This window comes from Schistocerca gregaria, chromosome 2, assembly GCF_023897955.1.
Source record: "Schistocerca gregaria isolate iqSchGreg1 chromosome 2, iqSchGreg1.2, whole genome shotgun sequence".
Taxonomy (NCBI): domain Eukaryota; kingdom Metazoa; phylum Arthropoda; class Insecta; order Orthoptera; family Acrididae; genus Schistocerca; species Schistocerca gregaria.
The window spans coordinates 742,214,553-742,237,028 of record NC_064921.1 but is presented as its reverse complement, the minus strand read 5'-3'; the positions used below and the strand labels follow the sequence as shown (position 1 = coordinate 742,237,028).

General features: G+C 43.3%; 1 protein-coding gene across 2 annotated transcripts in view; it reads left to right on the top strand.

Annotated features, from left to right (window-relative positions):
- Positions 1 to 22,476, top strand: part of LOC126334919 (acyl-CoA Delta-9 desaturase-like) — a 113,298-nt gene that overhangs the window by 18,211 nt on the left and 72,611 nt on the right. Inside the window, exon 1 of one of the 2 annotated variants that reach the window (XM_049997640.1) lies at positions 21,270 to 21,477. The exons of the other annotated variant lie outside the window; for it this stretch is intronic. The gene's annotated coding sequence lies outside the window, so the exon portion shown is untranslated. Of the gene's footprint in view, positions 1 to 21,269; positions 21,478 to 22,476 lie in introns of those variants that run through there. 2 annotated transcript variants of the gene reach the window in all.

The following is a 22,476-nucleotide window of genomic DNA, read 5'->3' as shown; positions in this document are numbered from 1 at the left end:
AACAACGGAAGGTTAACTTACGGTTTAACGCCGAATCCCATCCAATTGTTTTTCCTAGTGACTGCTCACTTCCGTGGTTCTATCGGGATTCGATCCCGCCATTTCTCGCTTTCCAGGCATGAGGTTTACCACTAGATCACCAGCCCCGACATCTCAGCCATTAAATATTTAGAGATTTCGCTAAGAAGTGATGTGAAATGCATCCAACACGTAGAATCAGTTGTAAAGGAGGGGAGTGGAAGACTTAGATTTGGCCGAAGTTCAGGGAAAGAAAATAGCATACAACATTCTAGTGTGGCCAATTTCAGGGCACTGCTCCAGTGTGTCGACTGTCTTTGGCAATATCATTCGACAGTCGGCAACGCAAACCAAGACATAGCATCAGAACAAGTGTTAAGTTCCTAGTGCTGTGAATTCTGGAAAACTAAAACTCAAATGGCAATTGGAAATGGAAATTCCGCGTGGCCAGGGCCTCCCGTTGGGTAGACCGTTCGCCTGGTGCAAGTCTTTCGAGTTGACGCCACTTCGGCGACTTGGGTGTCAATGGGGATGAAATGATAAGGACAACACGACACCCACTCCCTGAGCGGAGAAAACCTCCGACCCAACCGGGAATCGAACCCGAGCCGTTAGGTATGACATTCCGTTGGCGCTGACCATTCAGTTACCAGTGGCGGACAAATGGCAATTACAAGAAGCCGATCAGCACAAAAATGGAACAAAAATACAACTTGTAGAACATTACCCACGGAACTTGTAAGTAGAATTCAAAATATTACTACGCGATAGAAAAACCGACCACCAGAGCTGTTTACAACCTGCATGTAGAATAATTTAAAATTTTATTAGGCCACAGAAAAGCCAACCAACAGACCTGTTTATAACGTAAATATACATTGTCCCAAAATGTAAACTAAATAGTAAAAATATTTACATATTCCAGGCCACTGAAGATGCTTTGGAAAGAATAAAGACGAAACGCATATGGCACGAAAAACGTGTTTCATTCAATTGTAATTAGAAGGTCGAAAAGTAAAAAATATTAACATTCCGTAACATTCACGCAACTGAGGACGAGAGGACTACAAAAATTTAAGATGTTACTCGTCCTATATTTATCGATGCTAATTAATGTTGATTTGATGGTTTATCGATTTAACAGAGTTAATGGAAACAATAAGGAAAATATGGCATAGGTTTCGTAAGGAGCCACCACGTTGTCATACTTCGAGCACGTCGGGGAAGAGAGCTTTTCGCATGGGAAGTGTTTTTGAACCACCATTCTGGTTGGTCATCACGTCGAAGGGAAACACTACTGAAGTCAGTACGTCAGTGGTGCCAATGGCCATGAATGAAATACCACACGTTGACTTCAACCGCCACCAGGAAGCATGCATGACCGTATTAGAGGCCGTTCCCTCCATTCCTTTTCGAAAGCACATTCTTTTCTCTGATGAATGTGCTTTTTATGGCAGTTACTGGTACAGGAACATCTTCAGGTGCACCCAGAAAAGCCCATATCGTTTACCAAGAAATTAAGAACAGTCCTCCGCACGTCACGCTTTGGGGGTGGCGGGGGTGGGGGGAAGGGGTGATGGGTGACTGAAGCATAGATCTTTGATAAGTACTTCTTTTAGGGTTTAGATATTCTTCCACAGCTGCAGAATTTTCCATCCGCGGCACAGTTCATGGGATGGAGCTCCCGCCCATTTCGCACTTGCTGATCGTGAAAGTCTGAATGAACTGTTCCCTGACCGGTGAGTAGGACGTGGGTCTCCAAATACACCCGCCTATTTTACCTTTAGCATCAAAGGTTGGGCCTTACGACACCAGCCAGTGTCCTGTAGGGAATCATCAAAGCAAAAGTCAGGAAGAAGTGGTTCGTGACAATAACACCCTGTAGGCAAGTTTGCTTGAAGCGTTCCAGCATATGACACTGCAGAGGCGTATCAAACTGTGCGGAGATAATGGTGGTACACGTTCGGAAATTTTCGACAGATAACTGCCCGTGTCACTAAAATTACAATTAAATAGTTGCTCGTGTAAAGGGAATTTTTGGCCACCCTGACCTGTGACTTGAGGAGTAAGTACATAGATGTAGTAATCACATATATCTGAAAATATTCTTGAGTTTGATTGCAAAGCTCGCTGGAAGCGCATTGCGTTTTTAATCCATTAGTTGAGCGGAGGAGAACTGAAGCATCTTCTTCAGTTTGTTTACGAGAAATAGGACCCACATCATTCTAGAGTTCGTTTTCTATTTCTCTTGCTACCTCGTTGCCGCCTGGTGAAAGTACTCATAACAGTTCCTGTACACCCGGTCTAATACTTCGAGACGTACTACAACGCGATTCAGTCGCTTAAGAGTCTTTGCATTACGGGAGAGCTGCGTGAAGAAATCTGCTGTACGGAGAATATCTCCTTTCAAACATTTTGTGTCTTCATGTATCTACCCAGAGCGTAGCCATTTATATGATCTTGGTAGATGACGCTACGTGATGTGGATCGTACAAGCTTTCGTTCTTAAATAAAGTCAGGTTTGCCACAACACTAGCAATACATTGGCTTAAGATTTTAGAACACAAATTGAGGAATTTTTCCACATGGTCTACACACTAGGTGTAAGGATTTGTGGCTATTCTAAGGACTAGATCCCGGCCGAGAGTAGATTTTCAGTCTGTTAAATATAAACCTCCACGGCCGGAATTGTCACAATTAATAAAATATTCCAGTCTATTATGCCGTGGTCTAAGGGATTACATTCTGTTAACATTTACTCTTCACCGTTAACATCACCTGCAATTGGCCATTTCTTATTACATTTTTCATTTAACTGCTTATTAATGCAAGTCTTATACCCTGTTAAATACACTGAAGCGCCAAAGAAAGTGGTATAGGAGTGCGTATTCAATTTCAGAGCTATGTAAACAGGCACAATACGACGCTGCCGTCGACAACGCCTATGTAAGACAACGATTGTCTGGTGCAGTGGTTGCTGCTGCTACAGTGGCAGGTTATCAAGATTTAAGTGAGTTCCAACGTGGCGTTATAGTCGCCGCATGAGCGATGGGACACAGCAACTCCGAGGTAACGATGAAGTGGGGTTTCTCCCTTACGACCATTTCCCAAATGTATCGTGGATATCAGGAATCCGGTAAAACATCAAATCTCCGACATCGCTGCGGCCGGGAAAAGATCCTGCAAGAACGGGACCAACGACGACTGATGAGAATCGTTCAACGTGACATAAGTGCAACCCTTCCGCAAATTGCTGCAGATTTCAGTGCTGGGCCATAAAAAAGTGTCAGCAAGCGAACCATTCAAAGAAACATCATCAATATGGGCTTTCGGAGCCGAAGGTTCACTGGTGTACCCTTGATGACTGCGAGAGACAAAGCTTTACGTCTCGACTGGGTCCGTCAACACCGACGTTGGACTGTTGATGACTGGACGTATGTTTGCCTCTCTGGGCGAGCCTCGTATCAAATTGTACCGAGTGGATGACGTGTACGGGTATGGAGACAATCTCATGAATCCATCGCCCCTGCTTGTCAGCAGGGGACTTCAACGTGGTAGAGGCTCTGTAATGGTGTGGGCCTAGGGAGATATAGGATCTCTGATACGCCTAGATACGACTCTGACAGGTGACACGTACGTAAGAACCCTGTCTGATCACCTGCGTCCATTCATGTCCATTGTGCATTCCGGCGGACTTGGGCAATTCCAGCAGGACAATGCGACACACCACACGTTCACAATTGTTCCACTCTTCTGAGTTTAAACACTTCCGCTGGCCATCAGACTCCCCCGAGATGAACATTATCGAGCAAATATTAGATGTTTTGCAACGTGCTGTTCAGAAGAGATCTCCACCCCTTCGCACTCTTACCGATTTATGGACAGCCCTACAGGATTCATGGTGTCAGTTCCCTCCAGCAGTACTGCACACATTAGTCGAGTCTATGCCATGTCGTGTTGTGGCACTTCTGCATGCTCGCGAGGGCCCTACACAATATTAGGCAGGTTTAGGAGTTTCTTTGACTCTTCAGTACATATGATGAAAGATACTTTCCCTTGAGCCTATGTGCTATTCGGATCGAGTCACATACGTTAGCTGTTGTTAGTAAACATGCTGTTTTCGCGCACCTTTCTCGCTTTCCCCTCTAGCCCGCGCATTCGTTCGCGGGGCTGCAGTCAATGAAAGTCTGGCCCTATCTGTCTCAGCCTTCGACGGAAGCGACTACTGGTACTTCATTCACTCTTCCTGCCGGCCATGAGAACCTCAGTACGATATGTAGCGATAATCATTACGCACCCTTTACTACGAAGTGAAGTAAAGCATACAATCACCATTGTGACCAGAGATGCCACACCTTACTTTATCTGCATCGTCCTGAATAACACAAAGAAACACGGTTCCCACACTCGGTATTACCTACACTTAATACACTGAAGACACACGACACTTCAGGATGAAAAGGCGACAATGTGTGTGAAGAAAGATAACCATTCCAATGAGACGATTGACACCATTCATTTTGGTCTTGGAAGTTAACAAAACAATGCGATCACACAGTGCAAGCTTTCACGATCGGCTTTTGTATCCTTGGATTTGTTCAGTGCTCCGTATTACACTGAAAAAGATCTTTGTTGGTGAGGATCTTTGTCAGAGATTTTGTCAAACTTTTTGACCAAACTACTTCACTGGAGCCAACATTATATAGTTAAATTTTTCGTCATAGGCATTCGTGAATGGATACTGAACAGTTAATGGCCTGCACAACAGCATATGTTGGTGGCGAACCCATTGCTTGAAAAGAAAAAGAAATGAAAACAATTGTAGGTGAAACTGTGGATAGTGGGAAGAGAAGCTCGAAGTGCTTACATAACTTGCTTCGTGAGGGACAATGTGAGAACATTAACAACAACGAAAATTATTTGAGAATAGGAGAACAAAAATTTCAATTTGCCATTTGCAAACACGATACTCATCTGAGAAATACCATATCTTAATTTCATTCAACATAATCGATGTTTTTGGAAGGCAAGTAACCGTGTCATTTGTGATTTACATAATGAAACACTGTATTAGATACGTATCTTTCACACTCAGTATCACACCTTTCGAGAATTTATTCAAAATCAAAGTGGTACGTACGACGAACGTACTTGCTAGGGCAGAGTGGCGAACCCTGGTGTTAATGGGCAATGACAGCAGATGACTGACGTGTCTTTGCTAACAGCACGACATCGCCTGCAGCGCCCCTCATAGGCTCGTGACTGTACCCGTTGGATGCTGGACGACTGAAAAGTCGTGGCCTGATCACATGAGTGCAGATTTCTGATGGTAAGAGCTGATGATAGGGTTCGAATGCAGCGCAGACCCCATGAAGCCATAGTCCCAATTTGTCAACAAGGCACTGTGCAAGCTGGTGGTGGTTTGATAATCATATCGACTGTGTTTTCATGAAATGGGCTGAAATGATTGGGTCCTCTCGTCCAACTGAAGCGCTCATTGGCTTCAAATGGTTATGTTCGGCTACTCGGAGACCATTTGCAGCCATTCCTGGACTTAATGCTCCCAACTAACTATGTAACTTTTAGGCATGACAGAGTGCCCTGTCACTGGGTCACAAATTATTGTTCACCATTGGTTTGAAGAACATTCTGGACAATTCGAGCGAATGATTTCGATGTCTAGATCGCCCAACATGAATCCCATCGAACATTTAAGGGATATAATCGAGAAGTCCGTTGGTGCACAAATTGCTGCAGCGGCAATGTTTTCGCGATAGTGGACGGCTCTAGAGGCATAATGGGGCAATAATTCTGCAGATGACTTCCAACGACTTGTTGAGTCTATGCCACGTCGAACTGCTATACTACGCCGGACAAAAGGAGTTCCGACACGATGTTAGGAGGTACCCCTTGTTGTTTTATAAAAACGATGGTTTTACACATAGATGGTTTGAATCATACTTACCAAATATAATGTGAAAAGTTGTGTTTGATAATTCAGACAATTTTGGAAGGGTATAAAATTTTAGTGACTGGGGAGGAATCACACTGGAGTCACACAGGCGACTACTCCTATTCAATAAATATTTGAATGACCATCCACTAAACATTCAACAAGCAGAATTGATACTTTTCTCAGACGATGTTAGTGCTATAATAAACCCCACTAGAAAGAAAGTACAGAAAGGGGATTTTAAATAAAACTTTACAACGACTTATAAAGTGGTTCTTAGAAAATCGACTCTTCTCAAATTTTGAGAAAGCACATTATATTCAGTTCTGTGCGAGAAATAGTCATACCGACAACTGAGGAAGTACATGAGCAGGAGTCAATAAATAGGGTACAATGTTCCAAATTTTTGGGTGTACATATTGATGAAAACTTGAACTGGAAGCAGCACGTTACTGAGCTACTCCGACCAAAAAGTTCATCTACTTTTTCTCATCGTATAACTGCTAATGTTGAAACCAAACGTATTAACCTCCTGACATATTTTGCATATTCCACTCAATAATGTCTCATTGAATAATTTTGTGGGGTAACTCACCACTTGGAAAGAAAGTATTGATTCCACAAAAGCAGACAGTAAGGATAATATGTGTTGTTCATCCACTTAATGTGGGTACCTCTTCAAGGAGCTAGGAATTTTAACTGCGCCGTCACAATACGTATATTCGATGAAGAAATTTGTCATTCCATCAAAGTTTAAGAAGAACAGTGAGGTCCATAAAATAACATGAAATGTCTGAAATGTAACAAAATAATTTTTAAATATAATTTAGCAGTATTTCTCTTGGACAACTCTTTTTATTCCGTGGACGAGTTATATATTGTTTTTAACTGCAGTTGCATGAGTAGGACAAAGAAATAGTGTATTCATCAATGTTATCTCTAATTACGTATACATACCCTGTAAACTGACTCGTTTCAGGTTATTTCAATAAAAGAATCGTTGAAATGATCTATGGAAGATGTAACTAACTAACTAACCACATCTCAGAACCTTTCAGTTTCGGCCGTTTCTATTTTTCTTATGACCTATACTATACATCCATGCAATGATGTGCTCTCAAACCTACAATCTTATAAACGTCCTCCACAGTTCTAGGTCAATATTCATTACCAGAAGAGTGTCTTCGGTGTAAAGTTCTTTCTTCCACACGCAGATTATCTTCTGGCGCCTTATTCGCTTCTGCCACACGCTGCGGTCACGCTTCTTCGATGTCGATACGTCCACTTCTTTCGATATTTTCCACAAATTTTAATGTTTAGCAACTGTCATTCATATTTCTACAACTATTTACGCAATTTATACATATTTTCGTTCAAAATTGCTTTAACGATTGCTTTGTAGCTGTTTTCTTCAGCGCTTAATCCTTTTTGAAATTTTCTTTCAGTACAATCACTAGTTCTGCAGAGTAGAACGTAAACAACACTATTTATAACCTGCAACACATTTTAAAGTTGCATTTTTGTCAAGTAAAGCACGCCTCAATTGATCATGAGAAATAATTTATATTACTAACATGTTATCTATGTGTAAAACCATCGTTTTTATAAAGCTTGACTTTTTCTAAGAGAGTAACAAGAACTACACAATCAAACGCCTTGGAAAGATCACAAAAAATCCAGCTGTCGATATTTTATTAGTTAAGGCCTATATTATATTAAGAGTGTCTGTATAAATAGCTCAGTCAGGAAACTCTCCTGGAATCAAAACTGTGGCATGTCAAGTTAATTGTTTCTACTAGAGTGTAAGACTACTCTTGAGTACATTACTTTTTCGAAAAGTTTAGCAAAAGATGTCACTTTGGAAACGGGTCGATAATAGCTTAGGTCTGTCTTGTCACTTTCCTTATTAACAGGTTTAACAATTGCATATTTTAACCTGTCTGTAAGAATTACCCGTGCCAGTTATGCATTATATACACTGAGATACACAAGGGGTACCTCCTAACATCGTGTCGGAACTCCTTTTGTCCGGCGTAGTGTAGCAGCTAGACGTGGCACGGACTCAACAAGTCGTTGGAAGTCCTCTGCAGAATTATTGCCCCATAATGCCTCTAGAGCCGTCCACTATCACGAAAATATTGCCGCTGCAGCAATTTGTGCATGAACGGACTTCTCGATTATATCCCTTAAATGTTCAATGGGATTCATGTTGGGCGATCTAGACATCGAAATCATTCGCTCGAATTGTCCAGAATGTTCTTCAAACGAATGGCGAACAATAATTTGTGACCCAGTGACAGGGCACTCTGTCATGCCTAAAAGTTACATAGTTAGTTGGGAGCATTAAGTCCAGGAATGGTTGCAAATGGTCTCCGAGTAGCCGAACATAACCATTTGAAGCCAATGAGCGCTTCAGTTGGACGAGATGACCCAATCATTTTCATCCTTTGTCTCACTGTTCTCCCAGTTTATAAAATCTTCTTGCGACTTACACGTTACAGAACACTAACGGTACGAAATGTCAGAAAGAAAATACTCGCCCAGTATGTGAAGAATTAACGCCACTTCGTCTCGTCATAGAAACAAGGGCGCCTTTCTTGTGAATCCTTTCTATTTGAACCGCCAGTAGTGGGACACGTGTAAGATGCACTGCGCAATGATTGTCCATATTCCACAGCAACAGGTGTAACTGACTTGCGATTTCGGATACAAGTGCCGTAACAAGCAATACCAGCGGAACATGACAAACGCGGTATTGTTCGGTCATTTGACGTGTTGAAGCCCTGTTCGAGATTTATAAAGTCTACCTGTACCTGTTCGTTTATTTCTTACTTTGCTAAAATGGATGGTATTGTGAAGTTTCTCTTGCAGTGAAGTTAAACATTAGTCACTCGATTTGTGAAACCGAATCTAGTTTTGATACCACGTAATATGCACATTCAACCCATTCCTTCATTCCTTACTTTGTTAAGTGGATTTCCGTTTTCTTTTTTCTTTCTTTTTACAGTTCGTAGGAGATAAGGGGGTTGTTCACTTATGACGAATCTGGGAACAGTATGTGTCTTGTGGTGTGTTTTTTACCTGGGGATGCGAACGCAGCACATACTTAAACGAGTGTACCATCAACATTTCACATTCAGTTCGTCAATCCAGCATGCTGATTCGAACGTGGCAAAAGTGCGCTTCACCTGATATATTCTGTGAGCAGTTCTGTGCCACTCAGAAAAATGAGAGGCAGTGTTTAAGACAATGGACTTTATTTAGGGAGAGTATGGTTAACATCCCATCAGACCGTCCAGACTTACACTATCTGATCAAAAGTATCCGGACAGCTCAGTGTAAAGCGGAATTGGCAACTAGATGACGAGAGAAAAAAAACCCGCCGGTACAAAAGGAGGAGGGGTTGTGTTTTCAGTAAAGAAGCAGTAACTGAAGAATGATTTGGTCAGATGAGTACAGTGTCTTCTGACGTGGACTAGTCAGCGGATGTTACCTCTGTAACAGATCTATCATGGACATTTTAAATCTTCTAAAGCTGCCCACGTCGACAATTGGTGTTGTGATTGTAGAATAGAAACGCGAAGGAATAATCACAGCCAGACCATGACACGGCACACGTCATGCACAGACGGACAGCAACCGTCGAGAGTTGCTGAGGATGTGATCAAAAGTATCCGAACACAAGGCTGAAAAGATAGTGACACCCTCCATCGGTAATGCTGGAATTCAATAATGTGTTGGCCCACAATTAGCCATGATGACAGCTTCCACTCTTCCAGGCATACATTCAATCAGGTGATGAAAGGTTTCTTATGGAATGGCAGCCCATTGTACATAGAGTACTGCACTGAGGAGAGGTATCGATGTCGGTCGGTGAGGCCTGTCACGAACTCGGCGTTTCAAAACATCCCAACGGTGTTCTTTAGGGTTCAGGTCAGGACTCTATGCAGGCCAGAGCATTACAGGGATGTTATTGTCACGCAACAACTCCGCCACAGGCCCTGCATTATGAACATGTGCTCGATCGTGTTGAAAGATGCAATCGCCATTCCCGAATTGCTCTTCAACAGGGGGAAGCAAGAAGGTTCTTAAAACATCCATGCAGGCCTGTGCTGTGATATTGCCACGCATAACAAGAAGGGTTTTAAGTCCCCTCCATGAAGAACACGACCACACCATAACACTACCGCCTCCAGATTTTGTTGTTGGCACTACACACGGTGGCAGATGACGTTCACTGGATATTGGCCGTGCCCACTCCCTGCTATCGGATCGCCACGTTGTGTACCGTGATTCGCCACTCCGCATAACGTTTTTCCACTGTTCAATCGTCTAATGTTTACGCTCCTTACTCCAAGCGAGGCGTCGTTTGGCATTTACCGGCGTGATGTGTGGCTTATGAGCAGCCGCTAGACCATCAAATCCAGGTTTTCTCATCTCCTGCCTTATATCATAGTACTTGCAGTGGATCGTGATGCAGTCTGAAATTTCTGTGTGATGGTCTGGATAGATGTCTGCCTATTACACATTACGACCCTCTTCAACTGCCGGCGGTCTCTGTCAGTCAATAGACGAGGTCGGCCTGTACGCGTTAGTGCTGTACGTGTCCCTTCACGTTTCCACTTCACTATCACATAGTAAGCAGTGAACCTAGGGATGTTTGGGAGTGTGGAAATCTCGCGTACAGACGTATGACACAAGTGACACCCAATCACCTGACCAAGTTGGAAGTCCGTGAGTTCTGCGGAGCGCCCCATTCTGCTCTCTCGCGATGTCTAATGACTACTGAGGTCGCTGATATGGAGTACCTGCACAATGCACCTAATATGAAAAACATATGTTTTTGGGAGTGTCCGGATGCTTTTTATCTCATAGTGTATATGCAGTCGGCGCAAGTAATCACTCGTGAGTTACAAATTGCTTGCTACCAGTAGTCCATCTAGCACAAAGAGCGTGCGTACTTAGTTAAAAAGAATGGCGTACAATGATCTTGCAGCTCATCATAAGCCACATATGTCTGTAGTCAGGGATCAGTAAAGCTTGAGGTGACGTCACTGGACAGTAGCCAACAAGAAACAAGTGATCTGGAGTGTATATTTCTCCGTAGTTTTTCTTTGTCATTTCACCCGAATGACAAGATGATTCCTTCAACCAGGCCCCAGTGGATTTCTTTACGCTTTGATAACAACCAAGCTCATATTCCGTCAGTTTGACGATGCAGAGGGAGGGTTAAAATTAAAACTTTGTTCCATTTCCTTGCTTCATGTTCAAGGTGTCGCGGCAGTAACCTTGCGTCATTGAACACACCGGTTTCCGTCAGGTCATTGAAGTTAAGCAATGTCAGGCTCGAATGGATAAGCCTGAGTTACGGCACCAGCTTTTGGCAGCTTCCCCTTTGCCCTTACAGGATGGGTGAATTTCCTGATCGCTACTCTTTGTGTCAGTGTCCTGGATTAAATACCAAACCTCAGCGCAATGTCTAATGATATGATGGCATGTGACACTGTTGATGGTGAACAGTCCGTCGGACGCAGACATTGCATCAGCGGCGCCCTTGTTGCTGATCGAGAGAAGCAGGCTTTGTGCCGGGGCCGGGTCTCACCCCCTCTCTTCTCTCATCGTCATCCAACAGAACCATGACACCTCACACACACTCACTAAAGTCACCTGTATTTATCAGATTCACCTAAACACACAACTTTCACAGTTCGCGAAGGGAAGATACCACTGTGCGCGAATGGAAACTCTTTACACTAACGTGGCTCAGTGTGCCCTTCGCGTTATCCCTGTCAGCGATGCCATACGACTTAGCGTGCACCAGAAGTCGAGCGTGAATTTTGTACATCACTCACTTTTCTCATGAAATCGAACTGTTGTATTTGGAAATATACAGACGTTTCCATTGTTTCACTGTGAGCGACTCATGCGGAAACATTGCATTTCCTTTTATTCAGTCTTCTATGCGTCGTTCAGCTATCGTCTGCAAGCTAAGCTACTTCTTTATGTAGCTCATAAAAGTGAACTGTCACATCTGTACAAGTGGAAAAGTCATGGCTCGAATGTGGTGTTTAGATTGTATTTTTCCATTGTACGTGCATAACGTAAGAAGTGCTTCACTGTGAGTGTACATAAGCTTACTCAGTTCCGCTGAAAAAAATTCTCATGACACGGCTTTTATTCGTAACACCTCAAAACCGTTACACAATGTCTATTGTTATTTCGTTGCCGACATGGAATTAGCAGATTTCTGATAGGCATTCTCAGTGTGCGGAAGAATACTAACGTATTCTTCTCTCTCCATTGTTGTCATGACTTTAACAGAGAAGAATATAGTGCCTGTAAGACCGGGTTTACTACCTTAATAGCTTTTCAGCTAGTTAAGCTGTACATTTCCCTTAGCGAAGCGCTGTTCGTGGCGAGAATCCGCGTCGACAGAGGCTGTAAACGGACCTGCGCTGTTCTCGTGATGTTTTTCACGCTCGTTTGGGCGAGTAATCGCTCGCCACTCTCCTGTCCTTCTCAAAAACAATATAAACAGGATGTGTGTTAAAGAGTCACTGAACGTGTTTTTGATGGCTGCTTGCAGGCACTGAACTTTAAAGAAAGCAAAAACATAAAGAAAAAGGGCTCAGAAATACGTATATTCTGTCCCCTTCTTTAGATATTAAATCAATTACTCAGAAATAAAGCACAATCGCCTTGTTTAAAATAACATGAATTCAAGATTCGGAAACAGCTCGATCTGTTCGTTACTGAATCCATCTCGATTCACGTGCTGAAAATACGTTTCTCAAAAGTTGTGGTCCTGAAACGAACACCATAGCAAAAAGTAGCGTGTTAGTAATCAGGCAGAATTAATGATTAGGAATACTAAGTAAAATTACTGTCGTAGTCATAATGCTACTTGATCACAGCTTTGATATTCAAGTGTAAAAGTTTATCATTATCATATTTTTCAACATTCTTCGTGTTGTATTACATTGCTTTACAAATAACATATAACAATGTTCAACTGTAGATTATACTTCTATCAGTCAGGTTCATTTTTTCCGTTTTATACAGATCTGCAAAGCATTATGTTTATTTTCAAGTAGACACAATCGGGGACTTTATTACCAGGATCAGAAGCGGGTGTAATGATTCCGTGCGATAAGTATTTTCACTTTCACGTAGATGAATGAAGATTAAACTGTTGTGTTGTTGTCGTTGTTGCTATGGTCATCAGCCTGAAGAGCGATTTGATGCAGGTCTCCAGGCTATTCTATCCTGTTCTGGCCTCTACATATTTGAATAAATCCCATTTTAACCTCCTTACTGTGTTTCTCTGTGGCTTTCCTCGACAATTTTTATCCCACACATTTCCCTCCATTACTAAACTGATGATTCCTTAATGTCTCAAAATGTGTCCTACCAAATTATTCCTTCTTTATTGAAATTACTCCACAATTTTATTTTTTCTCCAGTTCTGTTCATTGCTTCCTCATTAATTACGTTATCTACCCATCTAATATTCAGCATTTTTCCGTAGCACCGCTTTCAAAACTTTTGTTCTCTTCTTGTCTGAACAGTTTATCATCCACGTTGCGCTTCCACACAAGACTACAAATTCAAATGGCTCCAAGCACTATGGTACTTAATATCTGAGGTCATCAGTCCCCTAGACTTAGAACTACTTAAGCCTAACTAACCTAAGGGCATCACACACATCCATGCCCGAGGCAGGATTCGAACCTGCGACCGAAGCAGTCGCATGTTTCCGGATTGAAGCTCCGAGAACCGCTCGACCACAGAGGCTGGCACACAAAACTACACTTCTGTCAAATACATGTAGAAGAGGATTCCTAACACTTAAATTTATATTCGATGTTAACGTATTTCTCTTCTTCAGAAACGCTCTTCTTGGCATTGCCACTCTACTTGTGCATTTTATATTCTTTATATGTCGGACATGATCAATTATTTCAGTGGCCAATCAGCGAAACTCATCTGTTAATTGTAGCATCTCATTTCCTTAACGTAATTCGGTCAGCATCGCCTGAGTTAACTCGTCTACATTACATTATCCTCGGTTTACTTTTGTTGATGTTCATCTCATGTTCTCCTTTCAAGACAATATCCATTCCACGCAAGTGCTCTTCCCTTTACTGTCTCTGACAGAATTTTACATTGTTATCTGGATACCCCACTTTTTACGTTTCTTCTCCCTAAACTTTAATTTCTGCTCCAAATGTTTCTTTTATTTCTTTGTCAATCTACAGAGGGTACCCGAGGAATTTCAGTCGTTAAAAACATGTCGAAGTGTGATAAATCACTAATTTATTGCATTTAATAGATTCTGTTGGAACGTCCCCTTAGAAAAAAAATTTATAAATGACTATGCTGGGAAACCTCAACGTTATTTGATTTTCAAACAGCTGAGCAAAACTGAACGTACTCAGAGATATCTCTCTTTAGTTATTCTGATCATCACTAAATTGACACACAATATTTTTTTAGCGCAATGCAGTCTGACTTTCAATAATCCCTACAAAAGAATGGCCCTGACCAACAATAACCTGTACCTTTCATGAATCACTTATCTCACAAAAAACTTCGTTACTCGAACTACTGCAATACAGCGAGCGCCACTACTGCCAGCTAAATAAAAGATTCTAACTACTGAAGGCACTAACTACTGATAGGAATAGTTAGCAAATGAAAGATTTTGGTAGAGAACAAACAATTTAGTTACCTTAATAGTGTTCAAAGTCATAATATATATACATCAGTTCATGACGTCCAGTCTTACAAATTTCCTTTTTCGGACGGACACACGTACAGATTGTCCACTCTCAAAATTCTGCCATCTCCCTCCCCACATGCACGTTTGTTAAATGCATGTGCATGCAGCACCCAAAACGGTGAGATGTTTTTCCTGCCGGGAGAAGCAGCTGAGGTCGTCTTCTCGCAGTTGAACCCCTTACGTTCCGTTATTAATGCTAGTAGGAAAAGCCAAAGCATTTCGCGCGTTCCCCATTCACGTGTGGACTGCTGGCGGCTCTAATAGTGAATATTCCAACAATGCAAACTAGCCACAGACTGTACACAGCATAGTCAGTGATTTTCATACAGAGTGCTACGTGGCGTTACCAACATAAAAACCTGAACAGACTACTTACAATGTCTACTGATGAGACTGTCTACACTACGCTTGCCCGTACTCTTCTCTAGTATATCTGTGCTGTGTCGGATCCACATAAGATAGTATCGACGGAGGACATTAAAAACGTTCAAAGAAAGGCAGCTCCTTTTCTCCTATCGTGAAATAGGGGACAGAGAGCCACGGAAGTGATCGTGAAGTGGGATGGCAATCTTTACAACAAAGGCGTTTTTCGTTGCGGTAGTATCTTCTCATGAAATTTCAATCACCAACATTCTCTTCAGAGTATGAAATCTTTTGTTGCCCCCCCCCCCCCACACACACACACAGAGTGCAATGATCAATAATAAAATAAATGAAATTAGGGCTTCTGTAGAATAATTTCGTGTTCATTTTTTTCCGACCTGTTACATAGTGGAAAGATAGAGAAATAGCTTGAAGGTGATTCGATGAACCCTCTACCAGGCATTTAATTGTGAATTGAAGTTTAATCATGTAGATGTAGCATAAATCTTCATATTAACTCTAACTTCTCTGACTTTCTCATCGTGGCCATTTCATGAGACGTGTATGGGAGGTAGTAATAAACTATCCAGTCAAAAGTATCCGGACATCTGTTAACGGACATTAATATAGGGTGTGTCCAACCTCTGTCTTTACGAAGATTTGAATTCTGCTGAGGATAACGTACAAAAAATATACAAAATTTTAACCGTGTAATAAAAAAATTGTATTTCCGAAAGCAGTGGCTGAAGTGCAATTATTGTAGTTCAGTAGACTCAGAACATACGGTTTAAAGTGCTGTAAAAGTTTCATGTCAATGGCTAAAGTGGTTCATGAAATACAGGGAAGCCAAATCACTAAATGTAACATTGTCAGGACAGGGCGTTCCAACTCCCCTTAAATACTTTCACAAAAGACCTCCCTATAAGTTTATATACTATATTAACATTTCTTTTTACAGAAAAGATTAACAGCCGGCCACTGTGACCGAGCGGTTCTAGACGCTTCAGCCCGGAACCGCGGTGCTGCTACGGTCACACGTTCGAATCCTGCCTCAGACATGGATGTATGTGATGTCCTTCGGTTAGTTAGGTTTAAGTAGTTCTAAGTCTAGGGGACTGATGACCTCAGATGTTAAGTCCCATAGTGCTTAGAGCCATTTGAACCATCAGAAAAGATTTTCCTGTTCTAGTTAGTCTTTATTTTATTCCTTCTTCACTTTTGCCATTCTCAGTTAGTTTGCTACCCATACAGAAGAGCTCTATTACTCCATTCAGACGGTCACTTCCTAGTTTCACCTTTACTGTTTCCTCTTGAAAACCTTAAAGCACGGTACTAACAAACAGGGGAAAGTGACGGAAATGTACTCGACCAACATAAGCTGTCTGACAAAAGAAGTGGAACACACAGGAGACATCGTCAGATATCAATGTAAATCCGTACAGGTATGCAAATAATTAGAGTAGCAATTCTCTGTGGCAAAAACGGCCATCAGAGCACACTAGCGTTGTTCATGTATATTGTTGTTGCAGGCCGGGTACGGCACATAAGGGGTGTGAACAATTGCACATGTTGAGTGATCGCTGTAGAAGACACGGAGATGCCGCAGACAAGTACTGAGGCAGCATTATTAGAACCTGAGTTTGAAAGGAGCCTCAGTGTAGGTCTCCATTGGGCCACTTTGTCGAATGATATATGCGGGGCTTTCAAGGTTCGACAGCGACCCGATGTCGGACTGCATGGAAACCTGGAGGCAGACATACTCGTCGTCAAGATTTCGGTCAACCACGGCTGACCACCACAAGGGAGGATCGTGGTATTGGTCACGAGGCACATCATAGCCCCTTCGTATCTCCGCTTGCCAACCGAGAACAAGTAATGGTCTCCCTGCAACGTTCTGTGTCATGTCGCACCGTTGATTGGAGACTGGCAGCAGCCGGAATGGGGAATTATGGTCCTATGCGTGGGCCGTCATTAACAACACGACACAACACAAATGACAGCCTTTGAAGCGGTGCCGTGAGCGGTAAGTTTCGCACTGTGTTCAGCGCTGAACTACAATTCTGTACTACGCAGGTGACCACGGTCGCCGAGTATGGTGTCGACCTGGGGAGGTCCGAGTCTTCCAATGTTGTGGAGAGCCACAGAGGTGTTACTCTATGCGTCAGTGTGGGGAGCCTTTCGGTACGACCTCAGGTCGATAGTGGTTGAGAGAACTCTGACGGCACAAGGGTACGTCACGGATGTCCAGCACCCTCGTGGGTCATCTCTCATGCAATATCATCCTGGTGCCATTTCTCAACAGGACAATGCTTGTCCAAACATACACTACGAGGTGCATTCAAGTTCTAAGGCCTCCAATTTTTTTTTCTCCAAACTGGAAAGTGATAGAAACATGCGCATTGTTTTAAAATGAGGCCGCGTTCATTGTCAATACGTCCCAGAGATGGCAGCACCGTACGGAAGATGGAATTTTACCGCCAGCGGCGAGAATGAGAACTGTTTTACATACTTACAATGGCGACGTTTTCCTTACTTGAACAGCGTGCAATCATTCGTTTTCTCAATTTGCGTGGTGTGAAACCAATTGAAATTCATCGACAGTTGAAGGAGACATGTGGTGATGGAGTTATGAATGTGTTGAAAGTGCGTTCGTGGGTGCGACAGTTTAATGAAGGCAGAACATCGTGTGACAACAAACCGAAACAACCTCGGGCTCGCACAAGCCGGTCTGACGACACGATCAAGAAAGTGGAGAGAATTGTTTCGGGGGATCGCCGAATGACTGTTGAACAGATCGCCTCCAGAGTTGGCATTTCTGTGGGTTCTGTGCACACAATCCTGCATGACGAACTGAAAATGCGTAAAGTGTCATCCAGGTGGGTGCCACGAATGCTGACGGACGACCACACGGCTGCTCGCGTGGCATGTTGCCAAGCAATGTTGACGCGCAACGACAGCATGAATGGGACTTTCTTTTCGTCGGTCGTGACAATGGATGAGTCGTGGATGCCATTTTTCAATCCAGAAACAAAGCGCCAGTCAGCTCAATGGAAGCACACAGATTCACCGCCACCAAAAAATTTCGGGTGACCGCCAGTGCTGAAAAAATGATGGTGTCCGCGTTCCAAAGGGCACTACGGTAACAGGTGCATCCTACGAAAATGTTTTGAAGAACTAATTCCTTCCTGCACTGCAACAAAAACGTCTGGGAAGGGCTGCGCGTGTGCTGTTTCACCGAGACAACGCACCCGCACATCGAGCTAACGTTACACAACAGTTTCTTCGTGATAACAACTTTGAAGTGATTCCTCATGCTCCCTACTCACCTGACCTGGCTCCTAGTGACTTTTGGCTTTTTCCAACAATTAATGACACTCCCCTTGGCAGCACATTCACCAGCCGTGCTGCTATTGCCTCAGCGATTTTCCAGTGTTCAAAACAGAATCCTAAAGAAGCCTTCGGCACTGCCATTGAATCATGGCGTTAGCGTTGTGAAAAATGTGTACGTCTGCAGGGCGGTTACGTCGAGAAGTAACGCCAGTTTCATCGATTCGGGGTGAGTAGTTAATTAGAAAAAAAATCGGCGGCCTTAGAACTTGAATGCACCACGTATGTGATCAAAAGTATCCGGACACCCTCAAAAACATACATTTTTAATATTAGGTGCATTGTGCAGGTATTCCGTATCAGTGACCTCAGTAGTCATTAGACATCGTGAGAGAGCAGAATGGGGAGATCCGCAGAACTAACTGACTTCGAACGTGGTCAGGTGATTGGGTGTCACTTTTGTCATACGTCTGTAAGCGAAATTTCCACACTCCTAAACATCCCTAGGTTCACTGTTTACGATGTGATGCTGAAGTGGAAACGTTAAGGGACACGTACAGCACAAAACAGTCCAGGCCGACCTCGTCTGTTGACTGACAGAGACCGCCGACAGTTGAAGAGGGTCGTAATGTGTAATAGGCAGACATCTGTCCAGACCATCACACAGGAATGCCAAACTGCATCAGGATCCACTGCAAGTACTATGCCAGTTAGGTGGGAGGTGAGAAAAATTGAATTTGACGGTCGAGCGGCTGCTCATAAGCCACACATCACGCCGGTAAATGCAAAATTACGACTCACTTAGTGTAAGGAGCGTTAACATTCGACGATTGAACAGAGGAAAAACGTTATGTGGAGTGGCGAATCACGGTACACAATGTGGCGATCCGATAGCAGGGATTGGGTACGACGAATGTCCAGTGAACGTCATCTGCCAGTGTGTGTAGTGCCAACATCAAAATTCGGATGTTGTGGTGTTATGGTGTGGCCGTGCTTTTCATGGAGGCGGGTGGCAACCCTTGTTGTTTTGCGTGGCATTATCACAGCACAGATCTACGTTAACGTTTCAAGCACCTTTCTGCTTCTCACTGTAGAAAATCAATTCGGGAGTGGCGATTGCATCTTTCAACACGATCGACCACCTGGTCATAACACCCGGACTGTGGCTGAGTGGTTACACGACAATAACGTCCCTGTAATGGACTGGCCTCCACAGAGTCCTGACCTGAATCCTACAGAACACCTTTTGGATGTTTTGGGACGCCAACTTCGTTCCAGGACTCACCGACCGACATCGTTACCTCTCCTTAGTGCAGCACTTCATGAAGAATGGGCTGTCATTCCTCAAGAAACCTTCCAGCACCAGATTGAACGTATGCCTGCGAGAGTGGAAGCTGTCATCAACTCTAAGGGTGGGCCAACACCATATTGAATTCCAGCATTACAAATAGAGGGCGCCACGAACTTGTAAGTCATCTTCAGCCAGGTGTCCAGATACTTTTGACCACGTAGTGTACCACGTATCTCTATGAAGTCTCTGCGTGATACTGTGATACTCCTGTGGGCAGCAAGATCCCAAAATAGATGTGGGACCAGCTTGGATGTCAGTTTCGGCATAGTTCCAGTATTCAGGATATCAAGCATCAGTTAATACAGCCTTCTTTCCTCAGGGGTGGATGAATCAGCTTTGTGCCACCTGTCTGCGAGAAACGTCTTCTAACGTAGCAGCAGGAGGTATAAAGCACACTGGAGTTTGCGACCAGTGATAGCGGCATCAACTCGTTGATATCATTTATCTCCGTTAGTGCTACTATACCATATAAGGGAGTGTAATGCGCGCTGCTGAATCAATGCATGCAGCAAGACCGGAGGCTGTGCAACGTCATACTCATAAGTACGCTCACACTGCCAGTTCCTTTGTTAATTTGACCAAGACACCAAGGAATTAATGCCAGTGAGCATTGACCTATATCAACGAGGAAAGTTGAAAAGCTGTGCTGGACAGGGATTCGAACCAGGGTCTCCTGCTCATTAGGCATATGTTGTGACCACCAATCCATCTGGACACAGTGATCATCGCAAGTGCACGGACTACCCTAGTAAGCCTCCAGTAAGATCAAAATTCTAAATTTATCCACATACTATTAATGTCGTTTCCCTGAAAATTATCCACATGACTCGCCAATTCCCGTAAGGGTTCGAGAGAGGGATCATTGGCCAGGCTCACTTAATTAATTACATGTGGCGTCTGTTCTTTCGGACATGTTAATTTGAATGTAGTTTTTAATCGATGAAGTAACATCACATACCCTCTTAACCCGTGAAGCTTCATTTCGTTTCTCTCTCCCCTTCTGAGCGCTTCAGTTTCAAGCATGGAGAAGAAGATCTCAAGAATGATAGTGCCACGGGCTTATTCCTTGAACAATAAGTATTGGTCCTCGATGCGTATCTTAGCTGTCAGCCGACCTCGGTAAATCCCTCTGGATGTCTAGTTACTGAAGCAACATACATATAATAAAAGTATGAACATTTAATATAGGACATCTTGCTATACTGCATGAGCTGCGCTTCGAAAGTGTTTATTTGCCAGACCGGTATTCTGCCTTACAGTCCGTCATCAGTGATATCTGCTACAGAGTATGAACCACAAACGTACGCATACGTATGTCGATGACACGAGAACGCTTTGCACACGTGGTGCCAAGGTTGGCACTATCATGTCTTTCGTAAGTGCTATGTTAAGCATGAAAGTGGAGTGAGCTGTTGTTGCGCCTCGAGCCGGTATATAACGGCCGGTTGGAAAGCCGGGAGGAGGTGGTACTTGGCCGTCCGCCGGGACAGACGGCCGTGTTTTCTGTGTTTGTGGCGTGTGAAGTAGTAGCCGTGACGTGTGCAACGGAGTGCTCAGTTATACTCTATAGGTATAGTGGTCGTCATCCCGCCTGTCTGTGACAAACACCTTCCAACGGAGCGTCGCAACAGCAGAAGCTGTAAGCATATTGCCTTTTGTGGCCAGACGTAGCTGTATAAGACGGTATGTATCATTCTGTCTCTGTTAGTGATACTATACCGAATGAGAGTGTGTAATGTGTACTGCTGAATACTGTGTAGCATACTGACAGATTACTGTACTCCGATTGAACAAGGATGGTTGTGATAAGCATATGCTTTCTCATGTCGAGTTAGATAATCGGTGATCGCCGCCGTTGGTACGGATGCAGTGTTTTAAGCCAATCTCTAACTACACCCGTTTTTGTTTATGTTCATATTATTGTTGACCTCCGAGTCCTTTCTTATCCCTCTAGTACGCTTTAGTGATTTTTTCAATTTCATTGTCTCTGAACAATAAATATTATGGTAACCGCCTTTTCCAGTGCCTCATCGTAACCCACCTATAGCCGTTAAGCTTACTTATGGGGAACGTTAAGTTGGTATTATCAGTTAGTTACCAGGTATTTTGGAACTGGCAAGTACGAAGGTGCATACCAACTGAGCCGATTTAAATACGTTTCTATTAATTTAAATGGGCGCGTGACCAAGAAAGTCGAATCCCCGATTTGACACACAACGTGAGGCTGCTAAGACAGACCACCCAACAAACACCCAGAATGAATAATTAGTGGGTGAGTCAGGAGGAAAGGTGATGGTATCAGTGATTTTGAACCAAAAAAATCAGATGAACGTATTTATCGTTCTTAACAGTTTCCGAGAAGACTGGTGATAACAGTGGCATGCAGGAGAAATGCACGTGATTCTCAATGTAGCAGTGTGCTCTAATGTTTTGTTTGATTGTGTAAGTTTCCTCGCAAAAGATGTTCAAAAAGTCCCTCAACTGCAGTGCGTTTTGCCGTTCTTGTATACAAGCTGCTCTGCTGCTGATCTGATTTCATTCATACGGTCCTCTACTTGAACACACCCATGTAAAATACGAGCCAAAAGTTCCCTCTCTCTGGCCAGTCTGCGCTTGTAGACTTCGCTCTTAAACAAACCTCATAAACGGTAATCTAGTGGAATAAGATCGGATGACCTCGAT